Source organism: Camelus ferus, chromosome 7 (genome assembly GCF_009834535.1).
Source record: "Camelus ferus isolate YT-003-E chromosome 7, BCGSAC_Cfer_1.0, whole genome shotgun sequence".
Lineage (NCBI taxonomy): Eukaryota > Metazoa > Chordata > Mammalia > Artiodactyla > Camelidae > Camelus > Camelus ferus.
This window is the reverse complement of record NC_045702.1, coordinates 36,618,483-36,633,478: the sequence shown is the minus strand read 5'-3', so window position 1 is coordinate 36,633,478 and position 14,996 is coordinate 36,618,483. Positions and strand designations below refer to the sequence as shown.

At 43.3% G+C, this 14,996-nt stretch overlaps 1 protein-coding gene across 5 annotated transcripts in view; it reads right to left on the bottom strand.

Moving 5' to 3' along the window:
* AOAH (acyloxyacyl hydrolase) overlaps positions 1-14,996 on the bottom strand; it is a 244,830-nt gene that overhangs the window by 79,368 nt on the left and 150,466 nt on the right. The window lies entirely within an intron of this gene.

The following is a 14,996-nucleotide window of genomic DNA, read 5'->3' as shown; positions in this document are numbered from 1 at the left end:
GTTGCCAGCTTTGGCTCCTGATTTTTTCCTTTTATAAATGACCTCTGGGATAAACCTCTCCTTTGGTCTAATTCCTAGAAAAAACTTATCTAGACTGATATATTCAGAATAGAGTCGCCAGATTTAGCAAATAAAAATACAGACTCTCAGTTAAATTTGAGTTTCTATGAACAAAATGTGGTATATACATACAACAGGATACTATTCAGTTTTAAAAAAGGAGGAAATTCCAACATGCTACAACATGGATGAACCTTGACAGATTATGCTAAGTGCAATAAGCCAGTCACAAAAAAGACAAATACTGCCTAATTCTACTTACATGAGGCATCAAGAGTAGTCAGACTCATAGAGACAGAAAGTAGAATGGTGGGTGCCAGGGGCTGGGAGAGGGGAAATGAGGACTTGCTATTTAATGGGTACAGAATTTCAGTTTTGCAAGATGGAAAAGTTCTGGAGGTTGGTGGTAAAGCAATGTGAATATACTTAATGCTACTAAACTGTACATTTAAAAAGGGTTAAGGATGGTACATTGTATGTTAAGTGCATTATATCACAATTAAAAATATAAATATGCAAAAAATGGAATTTAAGGTAAACAAAGAATAATTTTTAGCATAAGTATGTCCCTGACAATATTTGGGACATACTTATACTAAAAAATTATTTGTTATGTATCTAAATTCAGATTTTTTTCGTTTTTTAAATTAATTGTATTTATTTTCTGGAAGGAGGAGGTAATTAGGTTTACTTATTTATTTATTTATTTTTAGAGGGGGTACTGGGGATTGAACCCAGGACTTTGTATATGCTAAGCATGTGCTCTACCACTTGAGCTATACCCTCCCCTATCTAAATTCAAATTTAACTGCATGTCCTATATTTCACCTGGGAATCCTAGTTTGGGTAAAAACTCTGAAAGCCAATGATCCCTTTTTGCCTTGGCTGACAGGAAACCTCAGTGCCTGGCTGCAGAAAACAGTTAATCTCAGGTACGTAATGCCATCTCTTCCACATGGCTTGTTTCTCAATCTTGAAAACCTATGCCTCTTTTGGATGAAATTGAAAGCCTTGAGTTCACCTTCAATGTTATTTTAAAATAAAAATAGGGGAGGAGGATACAGTTCAAGTGACAGAGTGCATACTTAGCATGCCTGAGGTCCTGGGTTCAATCCCCAGTACCTCCTCCAAATATAAATAAATAAATAAATAAATAAAAACCTAATTACCTTCCCCTCATAAAACAGAGGGAAAAAAAGAGGTATAGGATAAAAATAAAGTAAAGATCATGCCTAAAGACAAAGCACATCAAAGCAATTATAGCACTGAATATAATTCTTCAAATGGCCTATGGCCCTGCCCCCTGCTTGCTTCCTCACTTATGATGAACCTCACCCTGTCTCCTAAAGAGATTCTGAGTCTGGAGGCTGTGAGGGAAGGAAAAGCCATGCTTCTCTTTCTTTAACCTCTTGAAAACATATCTTTATATATATATATATTTATTACAAAGTAGTCCGTGTTTGTTATGAAAATTCAAACATAGTAATTTACAATGTAGAAATAGAAGCCCCCCAGCACCTCCCCTCAAGAGATAACTACTGTGAGATGACCATGGTTAACATTTTGTATTCTATAGATCGATCTATCTATCTATCTATCTATCTATCTATCCATCTATAGATATATATACATAGACACACACACACATATATAATATATATATATATACATAATGGATATATATATTATACATGTAATGGAATCTACCATCATTCTTTAAACTTGGAAAAACTCATTCTTCCTACTATCAGAGTATGTGATAGCTCCTACCATCATATAGAGAATGAGTACTCAAAAGGAATAAAATAAAATTTATATTTCTAAATTTTGGACTGTTACTGGTTAAATTGTGCTCCCCCAAAAGATAGGTGGAAGGCCTAACCATCAGCATGTCAGAGTGTGACTTTATTTGTAATAGGGCCATTGCCTTATTATATAATTAGTTAAGATGAGGTCATTGTGGTATAGGATGGGTCTGTAATCCAATATGATTAGGGGATCCTATTCAGAAAAGGAAGGAGAGACGTGAACACAGGGGGAAGGCCATGCGATGATGAAGGTAGAGATTGGAGTGATGCTTCTGTAAGCCAAGGAGTACCAAGGACTGACAGTGGTCACCAGAAGTTGGAAAAGAGACATGGACTAGATTCTCTCTCAAATTGCTCAGGAGGAATCATCCTGCTGACCTCTTGATCTCTGACTCCTAGCCTCCAGAACTATGAGGATAAATTTCTGCTGTTTTAAGCCACCCCATTCATGGTACTTTGCTGTGAACACCCCAGGAAACTATGACATGGTCTGAATTGGACAATTTGCTTATAGTTCTTATGATTCAAGGGTCCGAGATCTAACCCCTTCTACTGTGCCAATGTACTTCTTGAAAGAAGTTATATAAACATGTTCACACACAGTGGTTATCCCGTGGGGCCCTGCACTATTTTCGATGGTTCTGTGAGCTTCCTTCACTCTCAATTGCCTCCTCCTTGCCGTGCCAATCCCAGGGCCCCAGCCCTATCCTTGTCCCAAGTGTGATTTTCAGAATGGTGGGGGCTGGAAGTGAGTAGGAGGTAGCTGAGAAGGACGGCTTTTTGGGATACATCTGTGTTAGTTATGATTTACCCCTTCAAAGGAGCAGAAACAAACTCATGGAAAGGAGGCGCCCAATAAGTCTTGGAGACCATGGAATTCCAGTGACTGGTACTTTGTCCCCCCTTAGCAGGAGGCACCCACCACTTTTTGCTCAAAACTCCACCACAACCATGACTTAGCTACTCTCTGTTTTAGTTTCTATTTCTCCTGACACTATAAATCAAATGTTTTCTCTGTTTTTTAATCTTATTTTTTTCCTAGGTCTTTCTGCTTATAGTGTGTGCTTGCTGTAGGATTTGAGAATATTCAATTCTGCTAGAGAAGACAAGGAAAACAAACAGGATGGATGAAACTCATAAGATGTGTTAAGTTGAGATAGTGAGCAAGCAAGCATCTCACAAGCTTTGGGAGACGTGAGCAGAATTTATTAGCTGTGTTGAGTAAGTCAGCAACCTGTAAAACATGTTAAAACCTAAAAGAATGATACAACACTCCCCCACACCACTCTCTCACCTTTTCTCAGTTATCAGCCCAATGACAACCTCAGACTTAGGAAACCGGGTATGGAACTAGTCTTCTGATTCTGGGCGGGTCTGCTCTTCCTTTCAGAGGAAGGAGTTAGGTAAGAACTTTGCTGGCATAGGGAGATGTGTCTGATACCCCCTGCAGCTTGGAATAATAATAGAGGGGATGGCAGTTCTGAAGTGGGCCAGCGAAGTAGGGAATCAGGAGATGACACCTCTATGTCTGGCTCTACAAATACAGTAAAACTTCATGGTTTGGATATGACACACTGGAAATGGGTTTCATACTCCGTCCAACCCCTATTCTCAGTCAGGGGTGGGTAAAAAAATTTTATCTCCCTGGTAGGGGAAGAAAAGATGTTGAGAAAGGGGTAGACAGGTGAAGAAATGGCCAGCAACCCTGTCTTGGGAAGTGGGGTCTCTATTTCCCCAGCATTCTCCCAGTTCAGTCTCTCTGGATCAACCTGAAGAAATGGTCCCAACTACCATTGGGACAGTCCTGGAGAATCCTGGACTCCTTGCTGTTCTCCAAGAAGGCCCAACCAGCCCTGGAATCATCCCCATCAGGGTTTAAACTGGAGTAGACAGAGGCTGGTGCTGAACTGCAGCTGGGACCAGAGTGGGTTTGCTTCCCACATCTGGAGCCCTGGAAGGCCCAAGAAGGTCAGCTGCAAAAGGTGTGTCCCTGGTTAGTTGATTAACCGTGAAGTAATGCAAATGTGTGTTTTCCTGGTTGAATATTTCAGACTTCACTTATGGTATTATGGAAAGGTTTTACTTCTCCTAGTTGTGGAACATCAGGGAAGATGTAGCTTTACCAGGGTCCCAGTTCTGATATCTCTGATTATTATCCTATCTACTTCAACAAGACTCTTGGGAGGAACAAAGTCAGTGAAAGAAGCAGGTTGACAAGCAGAAGCCCTTCACTATGTAAGGCATCATGTTTAGGATGGATCAGCCAGTGTCCCTTTCCAAGTGGACTGTCCCAAGTTTAAGAAGACTAAAGTTTGTTGCCAGATAATAGAAAAGATTTGAGCAAGCAAATGCAAGTCTCAACCCATCTTTTCTTCCTTAGTAAATTTGGCAGATAAAAATGAGAAATAACAGCCATTAATAGCAAAGGTTTTATAGACCCTAGCAAAAAGAGAATATTTAAGTCATATCACATTAAACACTAAAAGCCTTATTCATGCAACATTATACCCAAAATATTTCAGGCATTTAAGGCAGGAAAAATGCAAATTAAGATCTCCCTCATCAACTCCTGCTTATTCGTCTTGAGCATTTATGTTCTCAGGAAACTCATCTTAAATGTACCTTAAATGTACATATGTGGAAAGACTTAATGTTTACCAAGAAAAAATTTCTAAATTTGTAAAGCGCATCAGAAACTCAATGAGTATTAAATCAACTACTGTGTTGCTTCACATTTTCTTCTGATTTTATCAATGACATAAAAGCATTTTATGTCATAACTGGCATGTGTGTAATATTTTTGCATAACATTTTCATTTAACGTTACTTTGCATGTGTGTATATTTCTATACTTTGAGAAATCCTACTGGCTCTCATTTTTAAGTGATACCTAGTAAATATAATATTTTGGACTTGGGACTATTTTAAGCCCTGGCTTCAACAAGCAACTTATATTTGGGTTTCTTAAAACCATCTTAGGTGAGAGAAGGAAAATGATGGCACCATTCACACATTCACCTGGTCCTGCCAACCTTTCAGTGACAAAGGGCATATTCTTGGTGCCCTTATTTCACTGTTTACATTTGAGCCTCTACATCCAGCAATGCTGTGGATGATTTTCACAGTGTATTCCCTTTTCTTATACTCTCAACTGGGTTAGACCTAAATCGATTGTTTTCAAATAGTACAAAGTCACTTGGAGGAATCTGCAGCTAACTGCTATTGGAAAAAAATCATTATCAGTTAAACAGGTCTGTAAAAAAATTATTTCCCAGAAACTAAACTCTCAAAGCAGCCAGATTTTGTTGTTAGTCTTTTGATAATGGAGCAAGAGTCTCAAGGCCTGCGAATCAGATGATGTCTAGATATCTGTTTAGCATTGGGACCAGGGGTCTCCCAGTCCTGCTGGTCGGCCGCTATTTCATCTGTCCTGCAGGTGGTATAGGAGAGACCTTCCCCTTTAAGCCTTTCAGTTCCACAGTCCATCATACTGTGACCTGCCTTCTCAGGCCCATTCCTCATCCCCAGCTCCTACCTCCCCTCTCCCCTGCCCTTCTCTCTCCCTTTCTTTCTCTTCTCTTCCCTTTCTTCCTTCCTTCCTTCCTTCCTTCCTTCCTTCCTTCCTTCCTTCCTTCCTTCCTTCCTTCCTTCCTTCCTTCCTTCCTTCCTTCCTCTTCTCTCTCTCTCTCTCTCTCTCACACACACACACACATACATACATACACACACACGAGTGTCATTTCTTATATGAATACCAAATTACGAAACTTTAAGAGTTCTCCTTGACTCTCACACACACTTTCTTGCTCTGGTCCCATTCCTTTAGGCTTTGGTATGTGAATAAATCCTGTAAGCAAATGTATACCCATTTTTGGTGCTTGAATGTGCTGTTTCCCAGATAAATTTTGCATTTTAAGCCAGAATGGGGAGGGGAACTAACATCAAGTTTCCCTGATGTACCAGGCACTGAGGCAGGAATCTTGCACAAATTCTTTAACTTCATCCAACAACTCTGTGAGGCAGGGATTCAGTTTTCTCCCTCTCTTTCTCCTCCTTCCATTCCAGAAATACTTTGAGCAACTACCATGTATCAGATACTGGATATTACCTCTTAAAAAAGAGCAAGCACTAGGTCTCATACTAACAGCAGTAAATTAAATGATCATGCCTCAACCCAGTTAGAGATACTGAAAAAGCTCCCCCCCTCCTTTTCTTTGATGGTACCTCTGGTCACTAGCTCTGGTCTGTGGAGGATTCCTGTATTTTCTTTTGGTGGAAAAAAAAATCCCTTACAATGGGCATTAGGGCCCAGAAAAGTTATTAGGAATAGAACTGAGAGGGTGTTTGGATAAAATGCCAAAGTCACAGAGCTGGTAAATGGTGGGGCTGGGATTTGAACTGAGGTTCTGGTGGAACTAGGAAAAGAGAGGCTTCAAGCAGGTGGGAACCCTCATGGCCTCAGCTTTTCAGAGCCCTCTTGTAGCTGGCTCCTGCTCCTCCCCTCAGCTGCCAGATCTCCTGGAATCACAGCATTGGCTAAGGTGGGGGTGCCAGTCGTTGAAGGCAAGGCTTCCTGGGGGCCTGCTGAGGGGATGGTCTCTCAGAAACTGCTTTGGATAGTAAGTTCAGAACTCTACAGATAACTCTAGAGTTGCCTCCAACTTTTCCTCCTCTGTGTTTCTCTTTCACAGAAGCCACGCATACCTTAAGAAGAATGCAGAGTAAGTATTCTGGGGATAAATACTGAAATGACATGTGACCCTACTCAGACACCTACATACACACCCACTCACACTCCCAGGGCCTGTTCTGGCCTGACACCCGCAGGGGAAAGGCAGCCACGGAGAACAGTGCCCTCTGCTGCTCTGAAGTCTGCCTTCCAGATGAAGGCAGGGCCTGGCCGACTAAGTTCCAGGAGAACAGGGAGAGGATGTGTCATCAGGTTTCTGCCTCTGTAATTTCAGGCTTAACTAGACCGGGCAGCACTGTTTAAACAAGTCAATGCTTTGGTATAGGCAACTTCAAGAATGAAATGTAACTTTGAGTTAGATTTGTAAACTTTACAGTCCTATGGGCAGTGGGATGAGTTTGCTATTGAGATCCCTGTGGCCCTGTAATTCATTAAACACACACACATACACACAGAGACACAGCAAATGCCAGCCTATTGACCATGGTACTTTCTTCATGGAGCCCCCAGTCCAGAGGGGCACAGAAAATACACACTTCCCAGCTGGGTAGCCTTGAAGACTTTCCTTAACTCCTCTGTGTTGAAGTTCTTTATCTATGGAATGAATTAATAACAGCACCTATGTCATTAGGTGGTTGAGAGGATTAGAAAAGATGGTCGTGCCTAAAGCTTAGACTTGTAAGTGCTCAATGAAAGTTAGCTGTCAGTGCCACTGATAGGGAAAGCCAGGGTAATAGAAAGGACACCTATCCCACTTGTGGAGGTTTGGGGGAGGAATCTTGAAAGAAACATTACCCAGTGTAAGTCCCATAAGGTTAGGAAGAGGGAGCCAGTCAAAGAGGGGTTGGGAAGAAAGAGTTTATGCCTTGGCTGTGCTGTATGCAAAACCACAAGGCTAAATTCCTCATGTTATATACAAGGAGAACCAAAAAACTCCCCCTACTCCACCCCAAACAAACCCTACACACCCAGTAAGCCGGTTAGCTATTGCTATGTAACAAATTACTTCTGAATCCAGCAGCGTACAACATACTACATACTAGCAGATTAGTAACAGTAACTGCTCAGCTCCTGGGATCATGTCTATTCAATGTCCATTTAAACTTCAACTTGAGCTAAGTAAGCAATTTTCAGGGAAAAGGTATATATAGCATTTCATGCCAGTCTAAAAACTTATGGGGCAGTGAAGATGCAGTCATATAAAGAATTCTAGCAACTACGACCAGTAGATACAAGGCGACAGGATGGCAGGCAACAACCTTGCATCATTTTGCCTGAAAATAGCTCTTTTTATTTTTTTACTTTTACCTTGTCAGCTCCTCTTAGTCTTTTCCTTTCCCCTTTTCTATTGTTTATGATTTATGCTCTAACCCCATGGTTGATTTAGTCAATGAATGAGTGGAGGGGTGCGTTTGTCTAACTGCCCTGTATCAGATGAAATTTTTTTCCTACAGAATTCAATTCCTTCCACTGGTACTTCCAGAGTGGTTGGAGAACTGTATCTAAATTCACAGAAGGGAGAAAACAAGAGTTTAAAATGTCCCATTCTTATACAAAGATAATCGCCAATCAACTTTTTGTGGGGCCAATGGAAAAAAAAATTCTTCCACATACAGAAAAAATAACTCTTCCAAGGGTCAGAAATAGGCAACAAAGGGTGGAGAACATAAAAGTCCACTCTTCAGATACTTCATGGGGTTCTGTAAAGGTTTGGTCATTTCTGAAGCATCCAGGCTGCTATTTGTCTGGGGTGGGGGAGTCTCCCTCTTTTGGGAGGTAAAAATCCAGTCTTAGACTCTAGAAGAAGCCCCAAGTCCACAGTCAAGCCACAGAGTGAGGCAGGGGAGGCCGCCACCTGGGCACCTCAGGATCAGGGCTGAGCTGGGTTCTTAAACCCACTGTCTCACTCAGAAAAAAATGATCTCATTTTCTTTCTCTCCCATTTCACCTTCTACTGGGAAGCTGTCACAAAACCCCACTGTTTCTATTATTTCAATTTGAGTTACTGCTGCAGCTTCTGGCCAGGGTCCTCTGCCTCTGCACCCCCACCCCTATCTTCAGCAGTGTATCCCAGAATCTCATGGGGTGCTTCTTTAAAACGTGGATCCTGTTTGGGTAGGTTTGTGGTGGGGTCCTAGGATCCTTATTTTTAGTAAGTGCCCTAAATGGCTGCACTGACTGCCAGGCTTGGGAGAAGCTGCTCCAGTGTAGCTACTCAACGTCGGCCTCCACATGGTGCTGCCCCTGCCCCAGCCTCCTCCCCCAGCCCTGTCTCTCCCACCACTCAGCCACCTGTGGCCCCTCTGACCTCCAGGCTTGTCACAAGCTCTTCCTCCTGCTTCTCTGTCTTTATTGATCAGTTGCTACTCATGGTCAAGCATTAGCTAAATCCTGACCTTCGTGACAGCCCTCCTCTGCACGGTGCCCTCCTCCCACTCTCATCACGCCTTATTATATGAGAGGAAGACACATTTCCGTCTTAAGTCACTAATTTGGAGATTCTTTGTTACATCAGCTGAGCCTGTACTTTGCTTGCATAATAACTAGTCTTTTAAGAAGGGCTGACCCTCCCACCTTCTTGCTGACTCTCTGTTACCAATGTGAGACCACGACCTCTTTGGTTCTTCTTGAGCTACTTTCCTTTGGGTTTCTTATCAATCAGGCTTCAAATTCTTGGTGATGCTGTCCTCAGCTTCTGCCTCCAGAATCTTTGGACCTAGTGTTTCATAATGCTCCCCTTGATTTTCCTCTAGGATTGATGGTTTAGCTCATTCCTCTGACCAATCCTCCAGTCACTGCCTTTAGTAGGAAATCCCCAGGAAATCACACACAAGCCAGTTTTGACTCCCTCAGGCCTTGGCAAGGAGTGGGCTGGGTAATCTCTGTCCTGGTCATTCCCCCAGGAGTAGCATGGAGGGAATTAGTTGAAGGAACCAATGAATGAATGGTATGTAGCAATCAATTCCAACCAACCAAAATTATTTTTAAATGCTAGAATTTTCCTCTTCCCACATGCCAACTGACTTGAGATTGTAAATGTTTCCCTGATGAAGAGACAGTTCTATGAAACCCATTTTATGGCTGAGAAACTTGAGGGAGAGTGAAGGAAAGTGGTAGATATAATTAACTGGAGGGCAGGAAATTGTTCTCTGGTCTTAGCAACACACTGGATCGCACAGGTGTTTACTGACTCATGCTGCCTCCCTATACGGAGATCTCTGTCTAATGTGCTGGGAGAGCAGGCATGTGGGCTGAGTAATTACAAATGCCTTTCAGAAGTATGGAGCTTAAAATAATTTCCTCTTGTGGGTTTTCATAACAACCAGTGTTTATGTCTAATTCTTGCAGAAGGCAGTGAGGGCTAAGATCACTGATGTTTTCAGAAGGATAAGCGCACAAGAGCACCTGACTCTGCTGGCAGGTAAGACATCCAGATGCTCACCTAGAGTGGGAAGAAAAGGTCATTGAACTGATCAGGACTCAAGGCAACAGCCTGCCTGGCCTGTGCCCATGAACTGGGAAAGGGAACAGAAGACCATTCTGTCTCTTGTGGTCTGATAGCTGCTGGAGAAAAGGATTCACCATGGTGCACACAACTCTCTTTTTCTGACAGAATAAATGAGAAATAACTAGGATTGAGGCTTCTCTTTTCAGTGTTTCTCATCTTTAATCTGCCAGCCTGAAAGATATCGGAGGAACGGAAAATGTAATTTTGTCCAGTTTTCCTAAACAACAGCCTTTCCTCATCTGAAAAAAAATAAAATAAAAATGTACTCTGACTCTTAATATTTCTAGAATCGACTTGAAGTTAGCTGCAGTACAATTTCCATATTTTATTATGCGCCATGAAAATCAGCCTTTATGCTTAATGGAAGCTTTATGCTCACTGATAAATCCAGAATGCGGAGATGGGGCAGGTTAGTGAGAGGCCAGGAAAGAGCTCGGGTACCGCCAGTGCTGTCTGTGGGCTAATAAAGACCAGCCAAACCTGATTTACAAAACCATCTCAAAGAGAGGAATGAAAAGCACAGGAGCTCGAAAGACTGGAGCCGCTCTGCTCTCGGGTGAATATGCATTTTCTGCAGCCAGATTAAGGATTCATTTTGTCCTTGACACAGCACGAAATTCAGTCTGCGCCTACTTACCCTACAGACAACGGCCTGCCAGGGGTCGTGCTAAGATTTTATAATCGTGCAGGCAACAGTCTTCGCTAGCAAAATAAACATTTGGGAAATTGTATTTCAGAATCGCTTCTCCCTCCTCTCCCCCGACCTGTCATGCAATTCTGGTTCAGTGAAATGCAGCGTTTAATATTTTGGAAGTAATTTTCAAGCAGATGGGGGAAGAAGCAGGAGGGCAGCATCTACGGCTGGCCTTGATGATCTCTCTACCTCCCCTTCTTTTTCAACAAAACAACCCAAGCAGTGATTGTTTTTCCTTTGAAAGAAAAAAAAAATTAGACAGCATGGAAGTGTTTTCAGATTTTGTTATTCTTTGAAATCTTTCTAAGTTGAGGTTTTTTTGGTGTGATATGGAAAGCTTATTTTGAACTTGACTACTAAGGACATCTTGGAAAGATGCTAAGGATTTTTTTTTTAAAAGAGGAAGAGGGCAGAAAAGTCTCTCTGCTCCCAGCAGAGTGAGGCTCAGACCCTGTTTCTATGGGACCATGAGGGTGATTCTTCATATTCTCTTTATTGAACTACAACTATCTTTCCAGATGAACACACCCTTAATCTAATTAGCTGTAAACAGGCCTCTTGGGTGCCACTCCACTTTAGCTAGTGGATGGAGCGAGCAGGAGAGGAGAGGGGCTGGTGCAGGAAAGATGCCCAAGACTGTGGATTCCTTTTTGATGAGCACAGCTGGGACAGGGTGATGTATTTGCAGGAGTGTTTTCTGCCTTAGAGGGAGACAAAGGCAAAGACACGCTGACTAGTCTGACAAAGGGCAGAATGGCCTATTATGGAACAATGAATACTCATTTTTTCTACAGCACTTACTGCTCTTCCCAGAATATGATTTACTACTTGGCACAGCAAAGGAATGGCACCAAACATTCGGGGGGTTCCTGAAGGGTCTGGTTGAAAATACGCATTCCCACTGACAGACCCCCAGAGAGGCCACCCGGCAGAATTTCCACCTTGGAAGGGGTGGTTCCTTTGGGTGTGGAACATGAGATGGTGGAGGGATTACAGGGTGGGGTGAAGGGCCGGTGGGCACTCGGGAGTTTCACAGTCAGTGCAACAGAATGCAAATTCAGAACCTCCGTCTGCTGAACAGGTTGGAGGAAGGTCATGCAGCTTCATTTTAAAGACAGTTTTCGGGTGTTTGTCCCCTCCTGGTCATTTTGGGAAAGAGTCCTAAAAGGCCATTGAGGAGGAAATGATCTGGCATTTGGTGAACGGCAGGCAATGTGGGCGCTCCCTGGGTGAGGCAGGTCCCAGGCTAGTAAGGACCTAAAGAAATGAGGCTCTACTGGGTCAAGGCCACGTTGATGACCAGCCAGGCCTCTGATTCCATGGGGCCCATGAGACTGAGTAATCAACACCGGCCTCTGACAGCTGTTTCCTGACAGTCACCCAGCCTTGAGCCACTGAGTAAGATTTCTGCTGCTCTTCAGCCCCCTTGGACATCCCTGCTTTCCAGTGCCCAGTGCTGGCTGGAGCTGATTCCAGACTTGGTGTGGAAGGGTTTGAGCGACTTGTGCTGGGAAAACACCAACTGCCTCTGGGCTCCAAGCCCACTCCTCTATTATTCTCTGCTCTGCATTATGGGGCTGGATGCTACAAATGACACTTTCCAGACTTCTCTGCAGCTCCCTGCCAATATGAGGTACAGCTGAGAGATGGGCAAGTGGGGATGGGGATGGGAGCAGGAGAGGAGGAACTGTTTTCTGGCTTTCAGGTGAGGTTGGCATCCCCCAGTAGCCTCCAGCCTCCTTTGCTGTGGAATTCCAGCCCCTCTCCACACTCCTCAGTGGTCCCAGCAGCAGCTGTCTGTGTGCCTTCAGCAGTCAGAAAACAGGCTGTGCTGTGATCTGAGTACCAGCCGCCCACCTTCCTCCAGCTTCTGGTAACACCCCTTCCTCATTGTTCCTTGGCCCTGAAGTCAGCAGCTGCTTCCTGCAGTGATTAATCTCTGATAATTTCAGCATCCCTCTTTTTGTTCTAATATCTGTGTAATCAGTTTCCTGTATCAAATCACCAGTATAGCCAATCCCCTGTATTAAATCCTCTCTATTCGAATGCTTTCAGCTTTCCGACTGACCCCTGACAAATGCTGACTCTGACACTGACAAGAAACCCAATTTAAAAGGGTTCCACCTGCTGAATTAGCCAAAAGGTTGCAAGGTTTCTCTATTTGTGGTGCCATAACTAAAAGGCTCTCAAACGGGAGAACCTATGGGCAGAATGAGGACTGAGGACACTGTGACGGGAAGAGATGCTCTCTTGGGGAACCTCGTATATTCCAACACGCTGTGGAAACACTTGGGTTGAGAGGCTAGCCCACACCATGCTGACGGCTTCACCATTTTGCCCTACAAAATGTTCTATCATACAGTGCCTCTTCTCTGGCATTTCTAGGTGTGAAGAATTTTGAAAACTACACTGCAGTACCCCACAACCGCATCTTTCTATTGTAAATCCTCAAAATTCAGACATGAGAGGCAGTGGGAAAACTGTATGGTTCTCAAAGTACCGTCTGGAGACCCCTGGAGATCTTTGAGACCAGCACACAGTGTTTCATGAGATCATTATTTTCATCATAATACTAATAATACTAATAATTCAGAAGCAGATCTGTGAATCCAACTGTCTTCTATCCAGATATCAAGGAGATTCACAAAAGTGAGAGAGACTGCTATTCCTCTAGCTTATTTTTTTTGAAAGCATGCTATTCCTCTAGCTTATTGTTATTGAAAATACATTATTTATCTTGCTGTGTTTTTTATTGTTATTTTCCAGTGAATTAATAAATCCCCATTATGGAGTTGGTACATTCTCTTCACTTAAGTTTCACACTCAGCCCCTGGTCATCTGGAGTTTAACACCCACATTGAGGTCAAATCCATGCAATACTCTCCAGGATTTTCAACGGCCCAGGCTGGCTCTCCCTTCCTGGGGTCCATGTCCTTGCCCCGGGACACATATTCTTTCTGTCCCACTGCCTCAGTCACCACCCTTACATTACTCACAAGAGTGTCAGACACCAGTTCTTTTGACCCCCGTCTCTGGAGACACTTATGCAAGTCTCTTAGTAGCCTCCTAACAGTGAGGAGAAGCACCCCTCCCTTCCCTCATGGGGACGGCTGAGCCCCACTGCCCTACTGACTCTAGACAAGTTTAGAATGGTGGGGGTAACTTTCTAAGCAAAATCTCTCTGTTTTATTCTTCTTGTCCCATCTTTCATTCTTATCAAATGATATCCCACAGAAGTGGCCCAGGCTCAGAGTACCTAACTTTTAGCTTGAAGAGTGTTAACTGGGAGAGACATCAAAGGCTTGAAATAGATGAGAAAATGACACTAAAACTGTAGTGTTGTCCCTACCACCAAAAACATTATTGACATACTGATGAAACTCATGAATTCCAATTACTATTACGTCTCATGTGGGCTTCTCATTGGCCCTACATCATTGCCATTCTTATAGTCATTTCTCAAAACTACTCATTTACTGCCAAAGAGTGACAGAGGTTGGGTGGGAAATAAGCCCAACCCAAGCCAACAATTGCTGATCTGCAGTATTTCAATCCTTGTGTCGTTGCAAAGAGCAGAGAAAAAATGCTACAATCCAAATGCCAATTGTCAGGACTCTGCGAGGGGGCTGGCTGCTGGACTGCGGGAGTGATTTCTTTAAAGTGTCTTTTCAGTGGGTCTTTCTCTTCCCTAGAGACTTAGCACCCTGCAGAGGGAGCTGCTGGCTCCAGTGAGAGTGAGAGAGAGGCTGTCCCCACCCTGAGGACCCTAAAGTGAGAGGCACCCCTCACCTCAGCCTGCAGAGGCCAGGTGTGGGCTAGGAAGGCCAAGCATGAGGACACAGACCAGCCTGGCTAGCCGCCACCACTGCACTGCATGAACTGTGCATCTATCTACTTTTTTTTGTCCTGAATCCAACATACAGTTTCCAAAGCATTTTCACAGACCTTAGCTCACCGAAGCACATGGCCTTGCCTACGATGGTTCCTATCAGCATTTACAGAGTTTCTGGTTAGGTGGCTTGTTCAAGATAATGCTAGCAGGAAGTGGTTTTGCACCTCTTGGCTGTGTGACCTTAGGCAGTCCACTCAACCTCTCTGAGTACTTGTCTGTAAAGTACTATGAGGCTATGTTGTAATAACACCTACCTAAGATGGCTTTTATGAAGATTAAAAAAAAGTGATGCTTTAGTATTCTTTAGCTGGTTTCCTTAGCTATTTGCTTAAGACCAAATAAAA